This window comes from Oncorhynchus clarkii, chromosome 30 (assembly GCF_045791955.1).
Source record: "Oncorhynchus clarkii lewisi isolate Uvic-CL-2024 chromosome 30, UVic_Ocla_1.0, whole genome shotgun sequence".
Taxonomy (NCBI): Eukaryota; Metazoa; Chordata; class Actinopteri; order Salmoniformes; family Salmonidae; genus Oncorhynchus; species Oncorhynchus clarkii.
Genome location: NC_092176.1, coordinates 1545613 through 1572641, shown reverse-complemented (window position 1 = coordinate 1572641; position 27029 = coordinate 1545613). Strand labels below are relative to the sequence as shown.

Sequence of the window (27029 nt, the reverse complement as noted above, 5' to 3'; positions counted from 1 at the left end):
TCCTTGGGACCGTGTGCACTGGAGAGTACCCGTCAAGTTAGACATTCCACTCCCATTGCCATCCCCTCATTTAGCAAAAAAAACACTTTGTAAACGTTTCATCATGTGTGTTCATTGTTACTGGCATTTTCAAGCGTCCTACTGCTAGATATGTCCAATCACACGCAGGTTAAGATTGTTAATTTATCATTTGAAGTACATTGGAAGAATCTCAATTGCATACTTCTCGCTCAGTTTTTCCACTCAGACCACTCCCAGACTGTCCTAGCAAAATTCTTGCTTGAGAAATTGCCAAGAAGCTATTTCTGTTTCCTTTTACCATTTTTATTTAAACCAGTCACAGTAAGGTAGCCCACTTAATTGTTACCCAGAATTGATTTGATATTGAGATAAAAATGACTGCATTGGACCTTTAACTTTGGTTATTTAGAATTGAAGGCACATTGTATCGCCAGCCTGTAGGCCTACTCACAACCGCATGATGTTTGTGGACTAGTTTGGAGAACGAACACGCCTGTGACATCCACATACACTACCGGTCAAACTTTTAGACACATCTACTACTAATTCAAGGGTTTTTCTTTATTTTTACCATTTTCTACATTCTAGAATAATATTGAAGATATCAAAACTAGGAAATAACACATATGGAATCATGAAATAATCAAAAAATGTTTTATATTGGAGATTCTTCAAATAGCCACCCTTTGCCTTGATGACAGCTTTGCACACTCTTGGTATTTTCTCAACCAGCTTCACCTGGAATGCTTTTCCAACAGTCTTGAAGGAGTTTCCACATACGCTGAGCACTTGTTGGCTGCTTTTCCTTCACTCTGCGGTCCAACTCATCCCAAACCATCTAAATTAGGTTGAGGTCGGGTGATTGTGGAGGCCAGGTCATCTGATGCAGCACTCCATCATTCTCATTCTTGGTCAAATAGACCTTACACAGCCTGGACATGTGTTGGGTCATTGTCCTGTTGAAAACAAATGACAGTCCCACTAAGCCCAAACCAGATGAGATGGCATTTCGCTGCAGAACAAATAACACATTTTCACCGGTCTAATGTCCATTGCTCGGCCCAAGCAAGTCTCTTCTTCTTATTGGTGTCCTTTTGTAATGGTTTCTTTGCAGCAATTCAACCATGAAGGCCTGATTCACTCAGTCTCCTCTGAACAGTTGATGTTGAGATGTGTCTGTTACTTGAACTCTGTGAAGCATTTATTTGAGCTGCAATTTCTGAGGCTGGTATCTCTAATGAACTTATCCTCTGCAGCAGAGGTAACTCAGGGTCTTCCATTCCTGTGGTGGTCCTCATGAGAGCCCGTTTCATCAAAGTGCTTGATGGTTTTTGCGACTGGACTTGAAGAAACTTTCAAAGTTCTTGAAATGTTCCGTATTGACTGACCTTCATGTCTTTGTGTTTCTCTTTGCTTATTTGAGCTGTTCTTGCCATAATATGGACTTGGTCTTTTACCAAATAGGGCTATCTTCTGTATAACCCCCTACCTTGTCACAACACAACCAATTGGCTCAAACGCATTAAGAAGGAAAGAAATTCCACAAGGCACACCTACTAATTGAAATGCATTCCACACCTCATGAAGTTGAGAGAATGCCAAACGTGTGCAAAGCTGTCAACAAGGCTATTTGAAGAATCTCAAATATAAAATATATTTTGATTTGTTGAACACCTTTTGGGTTACTACATGATTCCATATGTGTTATTTCATAGTTTTGATGTCTTCCCTATTATTCTACAACGTAGAAAATAGTACAAATAAAGAAAAACCCTTCAATGAGTAGCTGTACTAAAACTTTCGACCCCATGCGTTGTTAACCAACAGGTTCACGTGCCCAGTAATCGTAATGCTCCATGTTGAAGGGTGTTTTCCCAATATTTGTTGAGTGTTATGAGATCGTGTCCTGATATGTTGAAATGAATTGTGTAGTGGCCATTGGCCTAAATCAGAACTATTGATTATATATGTTCATTGATGAAATACCTGTTATGGGGCATTTTGGATTATTCCAGTGTTAGAAGTTGGGCTTTTAACCTGTTCAGATTGCCCATTTCCTGAGAGCTTATTGGGCTAGAGTGAGTGTTGTCCCAGGGCTCTCTAACTCAGCTGTGCGAGGAAATATTGACACAAAGTTATAGGTCTGACTAGTTTGAAAACGGTAGCTAGAAGCCAGCAGCTTCGGTGTATCAGCCATTTAGTTTATGTTTGATACTTTTGTCAGTCAAATGTTTGCCAACGCATCATGTCAATTATATGAATGATTCCAGCTTTATTGACCTTCTCTGCACCTGTAAATAAATACCACCATTTTGCACCTGAAGTCCACCTGACTGCTGACGCTTGGCACCCCTGAAAAGACCGTAGAGTCCACTATCTTACAAACATCAAGCGACAGTCTGTCCTAAAAAAAAATACATCCACTGTATGACTGTTCGGTGTGTTGTCTTGTTTTCCTTGCCTGGTCTTAAACGCCATGCAATGTGAATGAGAAAAGACTAACAAAAACACAGTGCCGCATGAATAAATGGTCAAATAAAAGACGCATTCCTTCATCTATTTAATTAAGCTGCATTATTGATGCGACTCAAATGTGGTTCAGGGTGAATGGAAAGAAACATAGCCCACAAAGAGGTCTGATTGAAACAGATCAAAGAATAGAATACCTATCCCTTTGAGAGAGTGGGGCATAGGCCGATACCTTACAGGATGTGATTGAGCCCTCTGTTATGGGGGTGTTATGTCTGACTGGTTGTACAGTAGTATGGTAAATATACTATTAAATATACTATCAAATGTGAGCTGGTGGTCGCTTGTGAAATCGCCTGGTAAAGACAATGCTTTCAAAGCCCTGCAAGAACTCTGTCAGACAAGACAAATCTCCCTCCCAACCAGCAGCAACGTACTCACTTTGTCTCCAATCCTCCGCAAAAAAAGAATAGCTCTTTTATCTGGGCCCCAGAATGGAGTTGCCATAGAAACAAAACTCAAGGTGGAGACTTCAAAACACGCTTTAAAGCTGCATATCGCACCCGTGGCGGTGTGAAATGCTATAGAGGGGGGGACAATATTTTCCCTCAATGTCCCTCTAAAGTGGCCGCCTCGCTCTGTTTTATTCCCTTAACTGAAACCATCAGATATTTAAATGGTAGAATAATTCAAACATCTTAATGGAAATAAATTACAGGTGGAGGTTGATTTTAAGGCCTTTCCACCTGTGATTCGTTTTAATTTCGGTGAGTGATTCATGATCCATTGATGATGATTAAGTGCATCGAGCCTTTATACCCATAGAAACATGAATTAGGAATGAGCTCATCCATATATATTCATCAAATATGATTCATCAAAATAGTATGAGTAATCAACGGACAGAGTCTCAAAAACATACAAATGTGCTTTTGAAGGTCGGCATTGGAATCCACTGAATTTAAAAGAAAGAAATAATAACAACTTGTTTACTTTCTACTGACCTTCAATCACAACTTAAATCACTGAGCTTGTTAAATGATGATATTTGTCTCCTAATGTTCCCCAGCTGGGAAATAATGAGTGATTCTACATCTGATCTCAGAGCTGAGACCAGATACTTTATCAAGGGATGGTAGACCATACTAGTCTGTGCACACTGGCACCTGCCAGCAGCTGCAAACTCACACATAGCACATAGCAAAAGACAGTAGAAGGTCAAGGCCCCACTGTGCACATTATGGCCATTGTCACATTGATTAATGTCTCCAAGCTCTCTCTAGTGGAGAAAAAGTGAAGATTATAATTTTTTTTTGTGTGCACGTGTGTGTGTGTGTGTGTGTGTGTGTGTGTGTGTGTGTGTGTGTGTGTGTGTGTGTGTGTGTGTGTGTGTGGACGCAGGCCTGGCGGACTGCACTGGTATGATGTGGATGGCAGCACTGCTGATTTACAAGCAGCCTTCCTCCTGCTCTAAACTCTTCTCCAGCATGGCTCCTCCAGCTCTTGGACAACTGGATTGTGAGGAAAAAGCAAACGTCACAACATATATCAGAGGAGACGATAAAGGCATTGCATCTAGCTTTATACCGATGCTCCAAGGGCAACAGGGCTCAAATGCACAATATGCGATCATTGCTATTTCCACAACAGCTATTTGGATTGGAGGCAGAATACATTCATTTGAGAAATGCTATTGACTCCTGGGTGCTTTAAAAATGTATCTGATATTGCTGCTGTTTACTATGGTTTCCTGAAGAATATCCAGTTTGTCAGTTAGTCCTATAACGTCTCCAGTAGGAGGTTCCTGCTGACTTCCCTTTTATGAAACGACACTTATCGTTTGGCCTTTATTCGGTTGAATGAAAAGCACACATTGTTAAATACACACTGAGAGAATCAACATGAGTTCCCTTTTAACTACAGCAAATCACCCAACAGAATAGAGGCTTTTTTCCAATTTCCAGCACTATTATTTCGCAACGTCAATAGAGCTCGCATAATTAGCCTGTGTGTTTAGACTAAATCATTTAGCATTAATGAGCAATTGTCTGGACGGGAATGACTTCACTTACAATAAGAATTGAGGAAGTGTGAAGGAAGCTTGTTCTCTCCTGACAGGGTTAGACTTGGAAACAGACTTGTCAGCCTTGTAGTGTCCAGACCAGTTAGAAGATGACTACTAGGGCAGCTGTGCAGTTGGATAGGAAAAGACACGTCTCTCAGGCTGTCCAAGCAGAGGCAGGATTCAGAAGGTTATTTAAGTGGTGGCAGAGAAGAAGGAGAGTTATTAGCTCTAATTGCACATCATTCCTTTATAGGCTATACCTGTATACTGAATCAATCTCTCTCTTTCTCTCTGAACCCAACTTGCAATACCCCACTGAGATACAGAGGAATACCACTCCCTAACACTGGTCTCCACAGCCTAGTATGGGCTGATTGTGACGAAGCAGCCCCATGGCGGTTCTGGCTATAATAATGATAATGGAAGAGCCTTTCCACGTTGATCACAATGACAGTGACAGAGGGGATGGAACCGCCCACCTTGATAGCAATTGAAGGATCATGATGATGATCTGTTATGATGAAAGCAAGATTGAGACGGCGTGGGTGATGATGAGGATGAATTAGTATGCTTTTGCTGGGGGGAGTGGATGGAGTGGATGGAGGGGTGGTGTTTAGGGGAGGCCTGTGAGTGCACATGTGAGGGCGGTCAGATTTACGGCCCATGCCTTGTCTGGAAGAAGGACGTGGCAGCTGACACCTGGGAGACAAGGGCGATTAATTGGCTCTGGGAGGCCCAGGGGAGAGCAGTAATCGTCTTGATATAATGTGATAGAAAACGGCAACACACCGCCATGTTTATCACGCCGTATGGCAGCCGTGGCCACGCACAGTAATAACTCCACGTCTCATTGGTGGGCCCCAGCCACCTCTCATCATCACTGCTCCGCCGCATACAAACACAGAGCCCTCTTCCATTTCTACCTCTGATGAGACTGGCTAGGTGTCCACCCCTGCACCAGGCAGGCAGAGTCACAGAGCTTGTCACAGAGCTCCACTATGTGTGACTCTGTGCTAGCAGGAATATAATGGTGTGTGGGCAGTGGTGAGTGAGTTCACAGCAGCCACTGTCGTAGGGAACTATGTGTTCCTGAAATAGACTAAGGAGGAGGCATGTCAATTCTCATACAGCAGGAAGGAGACTAAATCTTACGGTAGGACTAAGTGACAAAAATATCCACGTGTACGTGGGTATCAGCAATCTGCTTCTGCGAAATCTATTACCGCCTTTGTGTAAAATTGAAATGATCCCGAGGACATGGTTTGTACTGTGAAATCCACATGTGCCATTTTCCCTTCTCCTGCTGGCTGAATACACACTTTCATTATTATCATGGAAATAAATGGCTTCATCATTAACGCGGCAGAAAAGCTGCCAGCCAGCTCACTGCCTTTGCTGAGCCAATCTAAAGCCTCTCCATGGCTGTTCCTCACCTTCCCCGGCTGTGGGGACACCTTCTCCCTGACATGTAATAAAAGTGGGCTTAAATGGGGCTGCTGGATGCCTCAGACGTATGGGGCCTGGGAAGGCGAGTTCCCCATTAGATTGGGTTCCTTTAATATTTAACCTTTATTTAACCAGGAAAACCCAGGGTCCAGGTTCTCATTTTCAAGGTGCCCTTGGGAACAATAAATCAACATAATCAGTCTCAAAACGACACTATCAATTTACAATTTCACATTTCAACAAATCAAATAAGTAAATGACAGATAATGTCACATCAATCAAAGCATCAATCAAGACACAGATGCTTGGGGTTTTGCTGGATTTTTACAATATGGGTGGGTACAGGCGTCATGTGGAGTGTACCCCTTGCCACACACACACACACACACACGAACGTGGACACGCACACACATATACACACACCGCTTTCATGCCATTTCAGATGGTGTTGGGGTGTTTGGTTAAAATCTGCCTAAAACAGCACAGTAGGCTCAAAGTTAATATATAACTTAAGCTAGCACATAACATTTTGAGAACCATGTTTCTTAGAGCTTGGTGAGAGCGTGGTTGTCCTGTGGTTGTTTTGCATACAACCTTCCCAAATCTTAAATAAAGGTTAAATCAAATTAAAATTAAAAGTACTGGGAAGGGGTGCAGGATACCCAGCTGGCACATAACGGTCTGAGAACCATATGTTTCTTAGGTTGGAATTTCAGTACTTCAGCATAACCTGTAGAAAAAAGTCATTTTCTCAAATTGTTTAGAGAACTTTAAGAAACAATGTTGTTCTGTGGGAATTTCAGTCCTTCAGCATCATATATTCCACAGGTTAAAAAACATATACATTCCATTCTCAGCATCAACAAAACTCTCTCTATCCCTCTATCTTGTTAAGTGTGTTCAGGTGTGTTGGCCACATCCACTAATTGGCCACATCTGATCTTAATGAGTGCTTGTTTCCTTTGAAATGGGGTCTGTTTGAATAGACTAAAATGAACAGCTTTGTATAAGTTTTAAAAAAAACATGACATGCTATCTCCATCCTGGTGGCGCAGTGGACTAATTCCATGGATAGAGAGGCAGAAGATCATAGTCTCATTGAGGCTGTGCTACAATAAAGAAATAACAAAATGTGTTTGCATGATTAATGCCTAAGCAAATTAATTTCCATGTGTCCTATCTGTGCTTGGAGTTGAACACAGTTAACCTAAGCTAGCAGTGTTACTAAAACATGCTCTCAGAAAGTTATTTGATTACCTTAAATAATCTATCATTTCTGTTCTCAGAGTCTTAACAATACCTCCCAGGAAAACTTTCAAGCCCAGAACATTTTCAATTCCGTTCTCAGACAGGAAACTTATGGCTTTGTTCCAAGAACCAATGGGAAACCAAAAATGTACGTTCCCACAACTTTCAAGGAACCAAATGTGTCAGCTGGGTTAGAATCACTGGGCTTGAAGTCAGTTGAAAACCCATAACTCTGTAATTAATATCTCTATTTGAATAGCCATTAACACCTTTCCAGAGGTCAGTGTGTGTAGAAAGCATCATTAATGAGCGCCAATGATAATGGCGATGTCAATATTTCCAGATGTTTCGCGCTCATCCGGCTGAGTGGAGTGTGGGAAGGGAATTAGTGCAGAGTGTTATGGTGCTTGACACTAATGGAATGCTGAGCCAATTGTGAAGGCTAACACACAACGTGGCCCTCATCACTGGGGGTTGTCACACAGCATGAGAATGGGAGAGAGAGAGAGCAGTACACAGATAGGATGCACAATGCCTGTAATAATAACCACAATGCAGTCTAAATGAAAGATTATGCTAATATCAAACTCTCACTATGACAATCAAAGGTTAGGTTACAAAAGTGTAGTCAACATATCCCTCTAGTAGTATTTTTATGCTACCCCATACCCCAAATAGCAATTCCTCCATACACCAAGTAGAGGGTGCCGACTCCATGTCAATAAAACATGGGTAAAGTAAGAGATTTTAAAAATCCATGCCTCAAAACCTACTTAGACACAGCCACTTGGTGTACTCCGGTCATTTTCTGACCTGATGTAGACAAGCTCTAGCCATTTCCTCACAGGCAGGCAATCTATTCCTCAGGGTGCTCCCTCAGCACTGGAGGCCTTTCAGGGAGCAGGCCGTCCAAGAGCAGTCTGACCTTACAGAGATGGGGACTAGCTAGCTCCCACCCAGGCCGAGACAGAGCTGAGCTGGGAGTGTCTGGAGCGGTGGCAACCCAGATGTCTGCTAGCAGCTAGTTCCTTTAAAACCCTGCGACTCAGCAGAACATAACAAACCAAGCCTGTTGTTTTATTCATCACTGCAGCAAACTTGGTGGCCTGGAGGACGGAGCCAAGCGCTACTGTATGTAGGCCTATGAGTCTCAATTATACACTCTTTGCTTGCTTAGAGAATACTGTGTATATGGTGTCTTTGTGGGTTAACTTAATTAAGCAATTTTTGTATGTCAGACCTACTGTGCCCTACGACCTAAGGACGTTTTTTTAGACAGAGGTTGTGCGGTAAGTGGACCTATTCTACAGATACAGACACAGAAATTAAACTACTATTAGACTATTATAACCCCCAACCCCCACTGACATTTCAAGTCAGTGACAAAAACCACACAGAAGCCTCGCATTACCATTCCTAGCATAAGCCAGCCTTCAGATCATTTTCCAGAGAAAACTTAATATAGATTAATAAGCATTACACAAAGCCACATTGGGGAGAATGGAATGTGTTCTCTTAAATTCCCCTTTAATAATTTATGGGATAATGATACGATGTGGATAAGCACACATAAAAATAACCAGATACAGTATTTATTTCCTCATTTCAGAGGATTTCAAGAGCAGTCATCTACACATATGAGCTGGAAAATTGCATATAAAATTCCAATCTGTTTTAGCAATCTGTTCAGCCCTCACTGTCATTTCGGTTAGCTCTTTTTTGGTTCGCTTTGATATTCCCCAACCAACACTTTTCAGTTAAATGAGAAGAGTTTGATGTGGGGTGAAGTCATTGTGTTACAAATGTACATTCAATTCTGTAGTTTTATCAAACACACAAACCTACACCTGTTGCAAGAATCTTGAGGGGAATCTTGGAGAGGACGCAGCCACTCTTGGAGGACAATGGAACTTGGATTATAAAAATGCTTCTCTATCATCTTCCATTGTCCTCCAACAGTGGCTGAATATCCTCTCCACTTCAAAGACAAATGACTCACAAATCCCCAAGCAATCCTTCCTCTGTCCACGCTTGTGCCTATTTGTTACTGAGAGAAAGATACACACATTTATATTTTCCAACATTTTCCCCAAATATTGGACAGCAGAAGTCATTTCACTAATTGTGCAGAAAGCACATCACGCTCATGGTCCCACTGGGTACTGTCCACTACGAATCTCCTTTCCTCAGGACTTGGTCCCTCTCTGCTCAATTGCAAAGGACCCCAGAGCCTGCTGAACTTGGTGCCAAGTTCCCAAAACCCTGTTCTCCAAGGAAAACAAATGGTTCCTTGTTCGGTCTTGTCGTTGTTTTTGCATACCTTTTGAGAAGGAGAACAAACATCACAACATAAATTAATTTTCTCTGTGCTCTCTTGGCTCCCTAAACAGAGTCACTCTAATTAGGTAATTAACGAGGATTAAGGAAACTGAACCGCTCAAATCAAACATTTAATTAGAAAACTAAACGGATACTCTAGTCTTTTGTCTGATGGAGTACCAAGGATCGCTGCCATGTCTCTCGGACAAACTGTTTCTGTCTCTCCCCATACTGGTCATCTTTAAAGAGTCCTTACTTAGCAATGCCAAAACTGATCCATCTTGTCTAAGCCTTGTAAGCCTTGTGGGTTGAACATATTACCTTTCTATAGACTAAAGCATTGCTGAATACTTGCAACAGTTTACTAGAACAAATATTAAAGGTCATGCTAAAGGGTAACATCTTCAAGCTTCAGGCCAATCACATCAACTACGAATGTGTTAAATTATTCATTACAAAAATGGTCTGAATGTCTTATGAAGGACAGCAAAGGACATCCCATGATGACCAAGAATTGTGTTCCATGACTCTGGCTCATACAGCTGGTTACGCAGCTTAATGCAGAGATGTGAGACAAAAGATGCTGTGAAAATCTTGTGTACCAATCAGACATCCGGAATAACTTTTGTGCAAATGTATACATGTTTTTCCTTTGAAGAGGGAATGATACTTGAATGATTAAAATCCAGTGGAGAGTATTCCATTTGAAATACATTAATGGGGTGAAACGATTGTAAGAGCCTGGATAAGTACTCCACTCTCATCTCGAGCAGTGACATTGCAAGACAATTGGATGCTCTCCCTGTACAGGTTCCTCAGCCGACACACCGGACCTCACAAAAAGACTGCAGTTTGCTCAAACACAGGAAAATCTGCATTGAGAATCCTTTAATGGACCATCTGCCTGTAGCAATTACAGTTGAAGCCGGAAGTTTACATACACCTTAGCCAAATACATTTAAACTCAGTTTTTCACAATGCCTGACATTTAATCCTAGTAAAACTTCCCTCTCTTAGGTCAGTTAGGATCACCACTTTATTTTAAGAATGTGAAAGGTCAGAATAATAGTAGAGAGAATGATTTATTTCAGCTTTTATTTATTTCATCACATTCCCAGTGGGTCAGAAGTTTACATACACTCCATTAGTATTTGGTAGCATTGCCTTTAAATTGTTTAACTTGGGTCAAACGTTTTGGGTGGCATTCCACAAGCTTCCCACAATAAGTTGGGTGAATATTGGCCCATTTTGGCCCAATTTTGGCCCATTCGTGACAGAGTGTCACGCACAGGTCATAGAGAGGGTTTTATTCTCTATTTTGGTTTTTAGGCCAGGTGTGACTAGGGTGGGCATTCTATGTTCATTGTTCTACGTTTTGTATTTCTTTGTTTGGCCGGATGTGGTTCTCAATCAGAGGCAGCTGTCTATCGTTGTCTCTGATTGAGAACCATTCTTAGGTAGCTTTTTCCCACATGGGTTTTGTGGGTAGTTAATTTCTGCTTAGTGTTTGTTTCACCTTTCAGAACTGTTTCGGTTATTCCTTTTGTTATTTTTGTATTTAGTGTTCAGTTTCAAATAAATAATATGAACACGTAGCACGCTGCACCTTGGTCCTCATCTCCTTCCACCATCAGCCGTTACACAGAGCTGGTGTAACTGAGTCAGGTTTTTAGGCCTCCTTGCTCACACACGCTTTTTCAGTTCTGCCCACAAATTATCTATAGGATTGAGGTCAGGGCTTTGTGATGGCCACTCCAATACCTTGACTTTGATGTCCTTAAGCCATTTTGCCACAACTTTGGAAGTATGCTTCTGGTCATTGTCCATTTGGAAGACCCATTTGTGACCAAGCTTTAACTTCCTGATTGATGTCTTGAGATGTAGCTTCAATATATCCACATAATTTTCCCTCCTCATGATGCCATCTTTATTGTGAAGTGCACCAGTCCCTCTTGCAGCAAAGCACCTCCACAACATGATGCTGCCACCCCCGTGCTTCACGGTTGGGATGGTGTTCATCTGCTTGCAAGCCTCCCCCTTTTTCCTCCAAACATAACGATGGTCATTATGACCAAACAGTTCTATTTTTGTTTCATCAGACCAGAGGACATTTCTCCAAAAAGTGCTATCTTTGACCCCATGTGCAGTTGCAAACCGTAGTATGGCATTTTATGGCGGTTTTGGAGCAGTGGCTTCTTCCTTGCTGAGCGGCCTTTCAGGTTATGTCGATATAGGACTCGTTTTACTGTGGATATAGATACTTGTACCTGTTTCCTCCAGCATCTTCACAAGGTCCTTTGCTGTTGTTCTGGGATTGATTTGCACTTTTCGCACCAAAGTACGTTCATCTCTAGGAGACAGAACGCATCTCTTTCCTGAGCAGTATGACGGCTGTGTGGTCCCATGGTGTTTATACTTGCGTACTATTGTTTGTACAGATGAACATGGTACCTTCAGGCATTTGGAAATTGCTTCCGAGGATGAACCAGACTTGTGGAGGTCTACATTTTCTTTTCTGAGGTCTTGGCTGATTTCTTTTGATTTTCCCATGATGTCAAGCAAAGAGTTTAAGGTAGGCCTTGAAATACATCCACAGGTACACCTCCAATTGCCTCAAATTATGTCAATTAGCCTATCAGAAGCTTCTAAACCATGACATAATTTTTATGGAATTTTCCAAGCTGTTTAAAGGCACAGTCAACTGAGTGTATGTAAACTTCTGACCCACTGGAATTGTGATACAGTGAATTATAAGTTAAACATAAAAATAAAAATGACTTGTCATGCACAAAGTAGATGTCCTAACTGACCTGCCATATCAATAGTTCCAGTGTTTTCACTGTAGATACTGTATTGATCAAGCACTGACTTTGTCTAGCTTAGTCTAGCTTCACCAAAAGCAGCAAAGGACGGCATGTGTGTATATTTGGCTTCAAAACAGTGATCAGACGGGCTATAATGAGCGTGTTGGGCTTAGCGATGCTTTCAAAGCCTTGCCATGCGGCCCACAAGCTCTTCTGTGCCACCCTGGTTTACTGAGGACACTGTGCTCTATTTGGACCATCACATCTGAGGGTGGGTGGGGGGGATCTAAGAACAAAACCTTATGATGTCTGGAGATACTACAGAGCTGCAAGTCAGATCATAGCGCACTTTCATACGGGGGCTAGTTCTGTCATGAAACACCCCTGCCATGTGCCCGTGAAGACACAGGCCCACATAGTTAACCTTTTCTTTGTCTTATCGACTTCCAAGTGAGAACACTGAACTGCAGTATTTCTGAAATATCCTAATGAATGCAACTCTTCAAATGTTTCTCAAAGGATCACATGACTGAGAGGCACATTTGTGGAAAACACATTGTACAGATCATCTATTCATGCCAGCTATGGTACCATCCCATCATTTCGTATGGAAGACAGGAGAGAGATAACAGCCCATTCAATCTGGCCCGCGTGAGGTTTCAGTAAAAAAAAAAAAAGTGTTTCATCATTTTGGGTTAAAAAAACACTCCAGGCCACGATTGAACGTCTGAAACTAGATAGAAAGTATGTAGAAATTACAATGGACCGATACGTTTTTCAAATAACTGCCCTTTTTCTGCCCCGAAGATTGCATTTGAGGAACAAATCTTTCCGAAAAGAAATTGAAATCCTGATGTGGCCGGCCCTTAAGCAAAAAATGATGGCCCACCCCTGGCCTAGACTCTTTCCAAAACCGACAGCATACATGGAATACCTTGAAACGTATTACCCGAGTGTTTCTTTCTCAACCCATCTGACATGGCAGTGAGAAAGACGAATCCAGTACGATTCTCTATGAAGAGATTCTAAAAAGCCCTTATAGCAATGTCCTTCAGTTCTGGTCCTGCAGACCCCACGGGGTGTGCAGGCTTTTGTTTCAGCCGATCATTAATTAACACACCTTATGTAACTAGTCAAGTCTTTGACAAGTTGAATCCGGTGTGACTGGGCTGGTACAAAACCCTGCACACCCTGTGGATCCCAAGGGCCAGGACTGAAAAACAATGCCGTAGAACGTAGAGCAGTTTTCTCCCTCCCCTGTGGTAATCTCTCAACTGTGTTTTCAGCAAAGGAACATACTGTATATTGGATTATTCTCAAAATATGATTTAAAAAATCACTCAGCCACGGCGAGCTATTCAAACGATACCTAAGCCATATGACCTTCATAAACAAAGCAATCTCCTGTGTGTTACTACTGCACTAAATTGCATTGTCATTGACGTGACTATTTCTGTGTTCTTTCCTTTTCGTAGTGTGTTTTACCTTGCAACCCCTAGGCCACGACACGATATACATATTCTGCCCCTACTTTAATCTGTCTGATTTAAGGGATTTACACTCGACAGTTCTTCAAACACGCACAAACTCACACAGACACACACACACAGACATACACCCACCCACACATCTGGTTTACTTAAGCAGGATGCCAGAGAATGGAAAATGTGTACCTACGTGCTAGTTACAACAAATCAGTGGGCAGGTTCAAGGTTGCGTACAGGAAATAAGAGCTTTTTCTCTCAGGACGATAGAGAGGAAATAGGCCAGAGGAGAGAATACAGAATGATGGAATACCAGGATGGATAGAAAGAGAGAGACGAGTGTGCACTATTTATCTGTCAGGACTTTTTGCAGCACAAGCCTGGAAACACTATGTCATGGGCCATAGAGCTATTCTCTCCCACCAAATACCACACTGTTTACCCTCTGCAGTTCAATCCCAAAGATGGGGAAATAAACTGAAACGAGTAGCCAGTAAAATGTAGATGGCAGGTAGCCTAGTGGTTAGTGTTGGGCCAGTAACCGAAAGGTTGCTGCATCGAATTCCTGAGCTGACAAGGTCTGTCATCTGTCATTCTGCCCCTGAACAAGGCAATTAATCCACTGTTCCCCGCTAGGCCATCATTGAAAATAAGAATTTGTTTTTAACTGACTTGCCTAGTTAAATAAAGGTTAAAAAAATATATAAAAAATAAAAGCCTGTTACTCGGGCCTTTATGACTTTGTGGCTGACGACCTAGAATTAGCTTGACCCAAGACCCTGTTGACACAAACGGCTTCAACACTAACAGTAATGTGTTTTATGTGAAAAGTTGTATTAAAAAATATCCGGTTTGATAAACTAGTAGGTTAATTCCCCAGCCAAGCAGATACAAGTAGTAGTCATTTTGGTTGTGAAGTGCATTATCAAAAAGCTAAGTCCTTTCCTTATAACAAAATGCAATGTACCACTTGGTTGTCTATTGTATAACCCTGTCAGATGCCCTCCCAGTCAACACCACCTCATAAGATGAGGAAGTACATTGTTTATGAGAATTGTCTTCTGCAGTTGTTTGAGAGATGTCCAGTTTGCAACCGAATGTGCAACATAGAGAACACCAGCATGGGGACCCTCAGCATCACACAGACATGCACTTGTTGTTAGCGTTCCTAATAATGGAACAGGGAGGACACTTGAGTCAGGTTGGTGACATTTGACATGGTCAAAGGTAAAAAAAAGTTTAGAGTTTCGTCCCAATTCACCTTCATAACCTAGCCTGGTGGAGCAATCAGGTGATCAGGTTTGGTAAGATCGCGCCGGAGAAGAAGGCAGACGTTTTAAGTGGCCCCAGCCATACCACCACAGTCAGAGGCTGGCACTAAGACAGCATTGAATGAGCTGTATTCCGCCATTAGCAAACAGGAAAACGCTCAACCAGGGACTTTAATGCAAGGAAACTTACATCCGTTTTACCAAATTTCTATCAGTATGTTAAAAGTGCAACCAGAGGACAAATAACTCTGGACCACCTATACTTCACACACAGAGACGCATACAAAGCTCTCTCTCACCCTCCTTTTGGCAAATCTGACCATAATTCCATCCTCCTGACTCCTGCTTACAAGCAAAAATTAAAGCAGGAAGCACCAGTAACTAGATCAATAAAAAAGTGGTCAGATGAAGCAGATGCTAAGCTACAGGACTGTTTTGCTAGCACCGACTGGAATATATTCCGGGATTCCTCCGATGGCACTCAGGAGTACACCACATCAGTCATTGGCTTCATCAAAAAGTGCATCGATGAAGTCGCCCCTACAGTGGCCATACGTACAGTGCCTTGCAAAAGTATTCATCCCCCTTGGTGTTTTTCCTATTTTGTTGCATTACAACCTGTCATTTAAATGTATTGTTATTTGGATTTCATGAAATGGACATACACAAAATAGTCCAAATTGGTGAAATGAAATGAAAAAAATTACTTGTTAAAAATATATATATTAAAAAAACTGAAAAGGGCTGCGTGCATATTTATTCACCCTCTTTGCTATGAAGCCCCTAAATAAGATCTGGTGCAATCAATTACCTTCAGAAGTCACATAAGTAGTTAAAGTGTCACATGATATATACAGTGCCTTGCGAAAGTATTCGGCCCCCTTGAACTTTGCGACCTTTTGCCACATTTCAGGCTTCAAACATAAAGATATAAAACTGTATTTTTTTGTGAAGAATCAACAACAAGTGGGACACAATCATGAAGTGGAACGACATTTATTGGATATTTCAAACTTTTTTAACAAATCAAAAACTGAAAAATTGGGCGTGCAAAATTATTCAGCCCCTTCACTTTCAGTGCAGCAAACTCTCTCCAGAAGTTCAGTGAGGATCTCTGAATTATCCAATGTTGACCTAAATGACTAATGATGATAAATACAATCCACCTGTGTGTAATCAAGTCTCTGTATAAATGCACCTGCACTGTGATAGTCTCAGAGGTCTGTTAAAAGCGCAGAGAGCATCATGAAGAACAAGGAACACACCAGGCAGGTCCGAGATACTGTTGTGAAGAAGTTTAAAGCCGGATTTGGATACAAAAAGATTTCCCAAGCTTTAAACATCCCAAGGAGCACTGTGCAAGCGATAATATTGAAATGGAAGGAGTATCAGACCACTGCAAATCTACCAAGACCTGGCCGTCCCTCTAAACTTTCAGCTCATACAAGGAGAAGACTGATCAGAGATGCAGCCAAGAGGCCCATGATCACTCTGGATGAACTGCAGAGATCTACAGCTGAGGTGGGAGACTCTGTCCATAGGACAACAATCAGTCGTATATTGCACAAATCTGGCCTTTATGGAAGAGTGGCAAGAAGAAAGCCATTTCTTAAAGATATCCATAAAAAGTGTTGTTTAAAGTTTGCCACAAGCCACCTGGGAGACACACCAAACATGTGGAAGAAGGTGCTCTGGTCAGATGAAACCAAAATTGAACTTTTTGGCAACAATGCAAAACGTTATGTTTGGCGTAAAAGCAACACAGCTGAACACACCATCCCCACTGTCAAACATGGTGGTGGCAGCATCATGGTTTGGGCCTGCTTTTCTTCAGCAGGGACAGGGAAGATGGTTAAAATTGAGGGGAAGATGGATGGAGCCAAATACAGGACCATTCTGGAAGAAAACCTGATGGAGTCTGCAAAAGACCTGAGACTGGGACGGAGATTTGTCTTCCAACAAGACAATGATCCAAAACATAAAGCAAAATCTACAATGGAATGGTTCAAAAATAAACATATCCAGGTGTTAGAATGGCCAAGTCAAAGTCCAGACCTAAATCCAATCGAGAATCTGTGGAAAGAACTGAAAACTGCTGTTCACAAATGCTCTCCATCCAACCTCACTGAGCTCGAGCTGTTTTGTAAGGAGGAATGGGAAAAAATGTCAGTCTCTCGATGTGCAAAACTGATAGAGACATACCCCAAGCGACTTACAGCTGTAATCACAGCAAAAGGTGGCGCTACAAAGTATTAACTTAAGGGGGCTGAATAATTTTGCACGCCCAATTTTTCAGTTTTTGATTTGTTAAAAAAGTTTGAAATATCCAATAAATGTCGTTCCACTTCATGATTGTGTCCCACTTGTTGTTGATTCTTCACAAAAAAATACAGTTTTATATCTTTATGTTTGAAGCCTGAAATGTGGCAAAAGGTCGCAAAGTTCAAGGGGGCCGAATACTTTCGCAAGGCACTGTATGTATATATACATCTGTTCTGAAATGCCCCAGTGTCTGCAACACCACTAAGAAAGGGGCACCACCAAGCAAGCGGTACAATTAAGACCAAGGAGCTTTACAAACAGGTCAGGGACAAAGTTGTGGAAAGATACAGGTCAGGGTTGGGTTCTAAAAAAATATCTGAAACTTTGAACATCCCATGGAGCATCATTAAATCCATTATAAAAAATGGAAAGAGCATGGCAACACAACAAACCTGCCAAGAGAGGGCCGCCCACCAAAACTCATGGACCAAGCAAGGAGGGTTTTAATCAGAGGCAACAAAGAGACCAAAGATAAACCTGAAGGAGCTGCAAAGCTCCACAGCGGAGATTGGAGTATCTGTCCATAGGACCACTTTAAGCCGTACACAGAGCTGGGCTTTATGGAAGTGTGTCCAGAAAAAAAGACATTGCTTCAAGAAGAAAATAAGCAAACACGTTTGGTGTTTGCCAAAAGGCATCTGGGAGACTCCCCAAACATATTGAAAAAGGTACTCTGGTCATATGAGACTAAAATTGAGCTTTTTAGCCATCAAGGAAAACCCTATGAAAAACTCTCATCACCCCGAGAACACATCCCGACAGTGAAGCCCGGTCGTGGCAGCGTCATTTATGGGCATCTTTTTCATCGGCAAGGACTGGGAAACTAGTCAGAATAGAAGGAATGATGGATGGCGCGAAATACAGGGAACTTCTTGAGGGAAACCTGTTTCAGTCTTCCAGAAATTTGAGACTGGGACAGAGGTTCACCTTCCGGCAGGACAATGACCCTAAGCATACTGCTAAAGCAACACGCAAGTGGTTAAAGGGGAAACATTTGAATGTCTTGGAATGGCCAAGTCAAAGCCCAGACCTCAATCCAATTAAGATTCTGTGGTATGACATAAAGATTGCTGTACACCAGCAGAACCCATCCAACTCGAAGGAGCTGTAGCAGTTTTGCCTTGAAGAATGGGCAAAAATTCCAGTGGCTAGATGTGCCAAGCTTATAGAGACATGCAGCAGTAATTGCTGAAAAGGTGTCTCTACAAAGTATTGACTTTAGGGGTGTGAATAGTTATGCAAGCTCAAGTTCTGTTTTTTTTGTCTTACTTCTTGTTTCTTTCACAATAAAAAACATATTGCATCTTCAAAGTGGTAGGCATGTAGTGTAAATCAAATGATATTAACCCCCAAAAATCCATTTTAATCCCAGGTTGTAAGGCAACAAAATAGGAAAAATATTAATAAATAAAGGGGTGGACACTTTCGCAAGCCACTGTACATACCCAAACCAAAAGCCATGGATTACAGGCAGCATCCGCACTGAGCTAAAGGCTAGAGCTGCCACTTTCAAGGAACGGGACTCTAAACCGGAAAGCTTATGAGAAATCCCGCTATGCCCTCTGATGAACCATCAAACAGGCAAAGCATCAATATAGGACTAAGATCGAATCGTACAACAGCAGCTCTGACGCTCGTCGGATGTGGCAGGGCTTGCAAACCATTACAGACCACAAAGGGAAGCACAGCCGAGCGCTAGCCAGTGACACAATCCTACCAAATGAGCTAAACTACTTCTATGCTCATTTCGAGGCAAATAACACTGAAACATGCATGAGAGCACCATCTGATCTGGAAGACTGTGTGATCACGCTCTCCGCAGACCTTTAAACAAGTCAACATTCACAAGGCCGCAGGGCCAGACGGATTACCAGGACGTATACTAGGAGCATGCGCTGACCAACTGGCAAGTGTCTTCACTGACATTTTCAACCTCTCCCTGTCAAAGTCTGTAATACCAACATGTTTTAAGCAAACCACCATAGTGCCTGTGCCCAAGAACACTAAGGTAACCTGCCTAAATTACTACCAACCCGTAGCACTCACATCTGTAGCCATGAAGTGCTTTGAAAGGCTGGTCATGGCTCACATCAACACCCTGATCCCAGAAACCCTAGACCCACTCCAATTTGCATACCGCCCCAACAGATCCACAGATGATGCAATCTCTATTGCACTCCACACTGCCCTTTCCCACCTGGACAAAAGGAACACCTACATGAGAATGCTATTCATTGACTACAGCTCAGCGTTCAACACCATAGTAACCTCAAAGCTCATAAATAAGCTAAGGAACCTGGGACTAAACACCTCCCTCTGCAACTGGATCCTGGACTTCCTGACGGGCCGCCCCCAGGTGGTAAGGGTAGGTACCAACACATCTGCCACGCTGATCCTCAACAAAGAGGCCCCTCAGTGGTGCGTGCTCAGTCCTTTCCTGTACTCCCTGTTCACTCATGACTGTAAAGCCAGGCATGACTCCAACACCATAATTACATTTGTCGATGACACAACAGTGGTAGGCCTGATTACCGACAACGACGAGACAGCCTATAAGGAGGAGGTCAGAGACCTGGCAGTGTGGTGTCAGGACAACAACCTCTCTCTCAACATGATCAAGACAAAGAAGATGATTGTGGACTACAGGAAAAAGAGAACCGAGCACACACCCGGGGCTGCAGTGGAGCAGGTTGAGAGCTTCAAGTTCCTTGGTGTCCACATCACCAACAAACTAACATGGTCCCTGCACACCAAGACAGCCGTGAAGAGGGCATGACAAAATCTATTCCCCCTCAAGAAACTGAAAAGATTTGGCATGAGTCCTCAGATCCTCAAAAAGTCCTGACTGTTTGGATCACTGCCTGTTATTGCAACTGCTTGGCCTGAGACCGCAAGTACATCACTGGGGCCAAGCTTCCTGCCATCCAGAATCTCTATACCAGGTGGTGTCAGAGGAAGGCCCTAAAAATTGTCAAAGACTCCAGTCACCCTAGTCATAGACTATTATCTTTGCTACTGCATGGCAAGCGGTACCGGAGCACCAAGTCTAGGTCAAAGAGGGTTCTTAATAGCTTCTACCCCCAAGCCATAAGACTCCTGAACATCTAGTCAAATGGCAATCTAGACTATTTGCATTGCCCCCCCTCCCCCTTTACACTACTACTCTGCTACTCTGTTGTCATCTTGGCATAGTCACTTTAATCACTCTACCTACTTGTACATACTACCTCAACTAACTGGTGCCCCTGCACATTGACTCTGTATCGGTACCCCCCTGCATATAGTCTCGCTATTGTTATTTCACTGCTGCTCTTTTATTACTTGTTACTTTTATCTCTTATTCTAATACATATTTTTTTGAAGCTGCATTGTTGGTTAGGGGCTCGTAAGTAAGCATTTCACTGTAAGGTTGTATTCGGCGCATGTGACAATTTGATTTGATTCCACCAGGCTAATCATAACTACCATTGACGTAATCAGTGCTCTGTGTGTGGTTGTGTGTGATCAACCAGTATCTTTGATGAGAGGCCAGGAGCTGATCTACGCTGCCATGCCCATCAATGGAGAGCTGGCAAAGACCTTACCTCCAGCTTCACCTCTTGCCTGCTCACCAATGGTCATTGATAGGGAGACCAGAATTAGGTAGGTTTAGTCCGACTGGTTCAAACTTCAACATAGGATAGATGATATCTGACCCACAAACATATACTAACTGCCATTGGTAATAGAACAGTGAGTGTGTAACACGGAACCCAAAACGGCTGCGCGCGTGCGCCATCGTGCATACATTTATTTTGTCCCCCCACACCAAACGCGATCATGACATGTAAGTTAAAATATCAAAACAAACTCTGAACCAATTACATTACTTTGGGGACATGTCGAAAAGCATTAAACATGTATGGCAATTTAGCTAGCTAGCTTGCACATGCTAGTTAATGTGTCCTATTTAGCTAGCTTGCTGTTGCTAGCTAATTTGTCCTGGGATATAAACATTGAGTTGTTATTTTACCTGAAATGCACAAGGTCCTCTACTCCGACAATTAATCCACACATAAAACGGTCAACCGAATCGTTTCTAGTCATCTCTCCTCCTTCCAGGCTTTTTCATCTTTGAACTTACATGGTGATTGGCAGCTAAACTTTCATAGTATTACCACAACGATCGTCAAAACAGTTCGTCTTTCAATCACCCACGTGGGTATAACCAATGAGGAGATGGCACGTGGGTACCTGCTTCTATAAACCAATGAGGAGATGGGAGAGGCAGGACTTGCAGCGCGATCTGCGTCAGAAATAGGAATGACTTCTATTTTAACCCTTGGCAACGCAGACGCTCCTTGGCGGACGCGAACAGTGTGGGTGCAATAATTGAATAACATGGATTTCTAAATGTATTTTGCAACGCTCGCACACGCGACGTGTCCGGTCTGGTCAGCATGTGAGGGTTCACAAATGCATCTATGGTGCCAGCACTTGCAAGATTATGTGATGAAGTCCCGACAGGCTTAATACTGATGTCTCTGAATGGAGAGAGACCTGGCACTCGGCATTAAAATGTTACTAGCCACAACCTTTACTTGTATTGTCTTTTTTAAATTATTGACTTGAATGGTATCAGTCAGTATGGGGAGGGAGAAACCCTGTGTATTCTGCACCAGGATCTGGGAACTCCTGTTGTATACGGGACACCACACAAGAAGGTATGACCACTCTGACATGTTTGCCAAGGTAGCCCCATAACCAGCAGACAAAGACGCCGATAGGCAAAGTATCTGTCACAGCTGGGAATGACAATGTTACTACATTTGAAAGTTATCAAAACACTTAGTTTAGAATATCCACCTAAATTCAGCAATTGCATTCTTCTCATAATATTCTATAGGCTACTGAGCATACTTCTGCCTCTTGCTATTGAACTCCACCTGCAGGAGGTTTATTTGTTGTGATTGAGTGGGGGGAAACAGCTGCGGGCAAGGTTCTGACAGAAGAGTGTATTTTGGTGGTGGCAAGGACACACCCAAGAAACACCCACATCAAGCCACACCCCCAAGTCAACTCACATTTCACTTCTGTCATGGCCGCCAGCATTTCTTGAAGAGCAAGCCAAAATCAGCAGGTGCAGTTCCCCTTTAAACCCAGACTAACTAAGTCGGTGGCACAGATGGAACTATCCAAGCAGAGTATACATCTCCTTCAAATGTCAATATTTGGTTGCATGACAAGTTAAAGAATTGGACTAAATCGCGAGGCTCAACTTCTCAGCTGTTTTGACGACCTGGCTACCACGCAGTGAAGAAAACCTGTGAACATCTCGCTCATCTCCATATCTGCGGAGCTGGCCGTGGCAACGTCATTTTGCTGAGTCTACCTTTAACTTGAAGATTACATGTGAAATCAACCAAAGCTTGAAACCCTAGTCCTATATGTATTGCCTATTTTTAGTTGAACCCTGGGTTGAATTGAAACAATAACTGTTCACGACTTTGCAAATAATATATAGGCCTAAATAGTATCACTGATGATATGATATATGACTTATAAAAGGTATGGTTACATTTTATTTGCTTTGTTAAACCTACCCTTTGGAATGATTTGGATAACAACAGTGAATATATTCAGTTATTAACATGCCATTAATGTTGCTATTTTCCTTCGGCAGAGAAGTCATGGAGTTTGATCTGAGGCTGTAAGGCACATGCAACTGGTGCAGCCATTATTGTCGGGCACTTCAGCGTAAGTAATGACAACATAAAGGAAATTTATGGCGCGCCGTCCAACCCGCTGCAGAGCGTTAATAATCCACCCAAAAGCAAGGGATCATGGACATCCATCATGCCAAGCAGGGAGGGGGAGGGGGAAAGAAATGGACAGCAGGGGAGGGTGAAGTGTCAAGGTCTTGAGGGGGAGAAAACCAGGTGATAGTAAAGTGGTGGACAGAGAGAGCCGGAGGAGGGACAGCCCTAGATTTCTGCGACCTTGTGCTTTGGACTGCTTGGTGCTTCATGGACTGTGCAGAACTCTCTTGCCGCATACAGTACTTGGAGTGAGTGACTTTCATTTCATCCAGGTTCCCCGTTTCAACCTGGAACATCAAATCTAATGGATAAACAATATGAAATCATAAAGGCACAGAATTCAATTTACTCATGACAGTGTTCCCTGATGGCTGATTTATGTCCCTGGAGCTGGGAGGTCATTTTATATTGTTCCCCTTACATTCTTGCATCAAAATGTCTCAAACATGATATCTTTACAAACAGTCCCCAACTACTGTATCAATGCAATTTTTAAAATTTCAAATAGACAATTGAGATAAAGAAAAGTACATACTATTGCTTATAGGAATAATAAGATAAAATAAAAACCTTTGAAAATATGATATAGCAAATACAGAGGAGCAAGAACACAGAGAACAAAGTATTTGATAAAAAATAACACTCCCACTCCGGTCTAGTAAATTGGATGGTGTGTATTTTACAGGCTTTTTGCCTTCGCAGGGAGAATTGAAGATGCTGTAAAGCAACAAAGCTGTGGTAGCAAGAAGAGGGAAGTCAGATAAGCTGCAAAGTAGCTTGATCTGGACTGATCTGGTTGTGGATCTATAGACTGTAAATGCCAGTGCTGGTCCCTGATGGCAGCTTGTGGCTTCTGTTGCACAAACTGATATGCTTGCAGCAAACCCAGGTAGGGTAAAAGTTGCTCGTAATGAACGTTGCAGACTGAACTGATTATAAATTACCATTAAATTACAGACACTTGGACCTGCTTGGACAAGTCACCTTTCAATCATTAGTATGAAAGGGGGAATCTGCATAGTGGAATAATCTTTAATCCCTAAAAGAAAATTTGCACTCTCCTCAAATTAATCAGTAAAATATTGGAATAATGACCATAAAAGCCTGTCTCTCAACCCCTACTTTGAAGGCTTTGGCGTGATGCAGAAATACATTGACGCAGTTCATAAAATATAATTCAGTGTGTCGTGACTACAGTGCCTTGCAAAAGTATTCATCTCCCTGGCGTTTTTCCTATTATATTGGATTTCATGAAATGGACATACACAAAATAGTCCAAATTGGTGAAGTGAAATTTAAAAAATTGCTATTTTTTTTCATTCTTCAAAATAAAAAAACAGAAAAGTGGTGTGCGCATATTTATTCACCCCCTTTGCTATGAAGCCCCTAAATAAGATCTGGTGCAATAAATTACCTTCAGAAGTCACATAATTAGTTAAATAAAGTCCACCTGTGTGCAATCTAAGTGTCAAATGGTCTCAGTATATATACACCTGTTTTGAAAGAGTCCCAGAGTCTGCAACATGAAGACCAAGGAGCTGTCTCGTTCTGACCTTAGTTGCTTTGTTTGGTCTTTGTTTTAGTATGGTCAGGGCGTGAGTTGGGGTGGGAAGTCTGTTTGTTTTTCTATGTTGGGTTTTGAGTTTGGCCTGGTATGGTTCTCAATGAGAGGCAGGTGTCGTTAGTTGTCTCTGATTGAGAATCATACTTATGTAGCCTTTTTCCACCTGGGTTTCGTGGGTGTTTGTTTTCAGTCTTTGTGTGTTTGCACCAGACAGAACTGTTTAGGTTGTTTCTTTGTTGTTTTGTTATTCAGTGTTCAGTTTTGATTATTATTAAAAATCATGAACCCTTACCACGCTGCACCTTGGTCCTCACCTTCTTCCACCACAGACGATCGTTACAGGAGCTCTCCAAACAGGTCAGGGACAAAGTTGTGGAGAAGTACAGATCAGGGTTGGGTTATAAAAAAAATCTGAAACTTTGAACATCCCATGGAGCACCATTAAATCCCTTATTAAAAATGTTTAAGAATATGGCACCACAACAAACCTGTCAAGACAGGGCCACCCGCCAAAACTCACAGACCAGGCAAGGAGGGCATTAATCAGAGGCAACAAAGAGACCAAAGATAACCCTGAAGGAGCTGCAAAGCTCCACAGCGGAGATTGGAGTATCTGTCCATAGGACCACTTTAAGCCGTACACGCCACAGGGCTGGGCTTTATGGAAGTGTGTCCAGAAAAAAGAAAAAAGACATTGCTTAAAGAAAAAATAAGCAAACGTTTGGTATTTGCCAAAAGGTATCTGGGAGACTCCCCCAACATATTGAAGAAGGTATTCTGGTCAGATGAGACTACAATTGAGCTTTTTGGCCATCAAGAAAAACCTTATGTCTGGCGCAAACCCAACACCTCTCATCACCCCGAGAATCCTATCCCCACAGTGAAGCATGGTGGTGGCAGCATCATGCTGTAGGGATGTTTTTCATCGGCAGGGACTGGGAAACTAGTCAGAAGAGAAGGAATGATGGATGGCGCGAAATACAGGGAATTTCTTGAGGGAAACCTGTTACAGTCTTCCAGAGATTTGAGACTGGGACAGAGGTTCACCTTCCAGCAGGACAATGACCCTACGCATACTGCTAAAGCAACACTTGAGTGGTTAAAGGCGAAACATTTGAATGTCTTGGAATGGCCAAGTCAAAGCCCAGATCTCAATCCAACTGAGAATCTGTGGTATGACTTAAAGATTGCTGTACACCAGCGGAACCCATCCAACTTGAAGGAGATTAAGCAGTTTTGCCTTGAAGAATGGGCAAAAATCCCAGTGGCTAGATGTGCCAAGCTTATAGAGACATAACCAAAGAGACATGCAGCTGTAATTGCTGCAAAAGGTGTCTCTACAAAGTATTGACTTTGGGGGGCTGAATAGTTATTTATTTGTGTTATTTCTTGTTTGTTTCACACAAAAAAGATTTTGCATCTTCAAAGTGGTAGGCATGTTGTGTAAATCAAATGATACAAACCCCCCAAAAAATCTATTTTAATTCCAGGTTTTTAAGCCAACAAAATGGGAAAAATGCCAAGGGGGGTGAATACTTTCGCAAGTCAATGTATGTCTCTTAAACAGGCTGTCCCTAGGGTCAGCATGACTTGTCTGAAGCCCCCTGGGTGATAGTGTCAGAGTGTGTGTTCATTAGACCAGGAAGTGGAGCCTGGTGACTGATTTATAGGACCCCCGTGGATGGCCATGACCGTGGCCATCCAGTCTATCTCTATTCAGTCTATCTTCAGAAAGGACCTTCCTCAGAAAGTTTTTATTGGCCCCTGATTAAGACCACGGCTGAAGCATTCAGCGGGAGGACAGACACGGGGGGTAAATGCAGCTCACGCAAGTACACTGTGAGAGATGTTAATAATGGAGAAGGCATCTGTTCCAATTAATATGCCCCTTCAAATCAAATCCCTATTTACATTTCCTAACTAGGTCATAGTCTCCATGGTGCAATAGGTTAAAAATGAATTGGCTTCTTTAAAACATCTTTAACATGTGGGTTACAGCGCTAGAGGATCTCCCCCCAAAAAGTTTGGATCGTCTTTCCCCTCGTGGGGCACTGTGATTGGAAGATGAATGTTTGGGAATCGAAACCTCTTACACATGACCATTTGGATAATTTATAGACCAAAGGCTTGTCTTCTACAGAACAGTCACAGCTCATTCCTCCTTTCAAGTCTCCCCTAAATAGGTATGAGGGATCTCCATTAAGCAAGTTACATCCAC

At 42.3% G+C, this 27029-nt stretch overlaps 1 protein-coding gene across 2 annotated transcripts in view; it reads right to left on the bottom strand.

The window, feature by feature from the left end:
- Positions 1–27029, bottom strand: part of LOC139390005 (glutamate receptor, ionotropic, delta 2) — a 565966-nt gene that overhangs the window by 491277 nt on the left and 47660 nt on the right. The window lies entirely within an intron of this gene.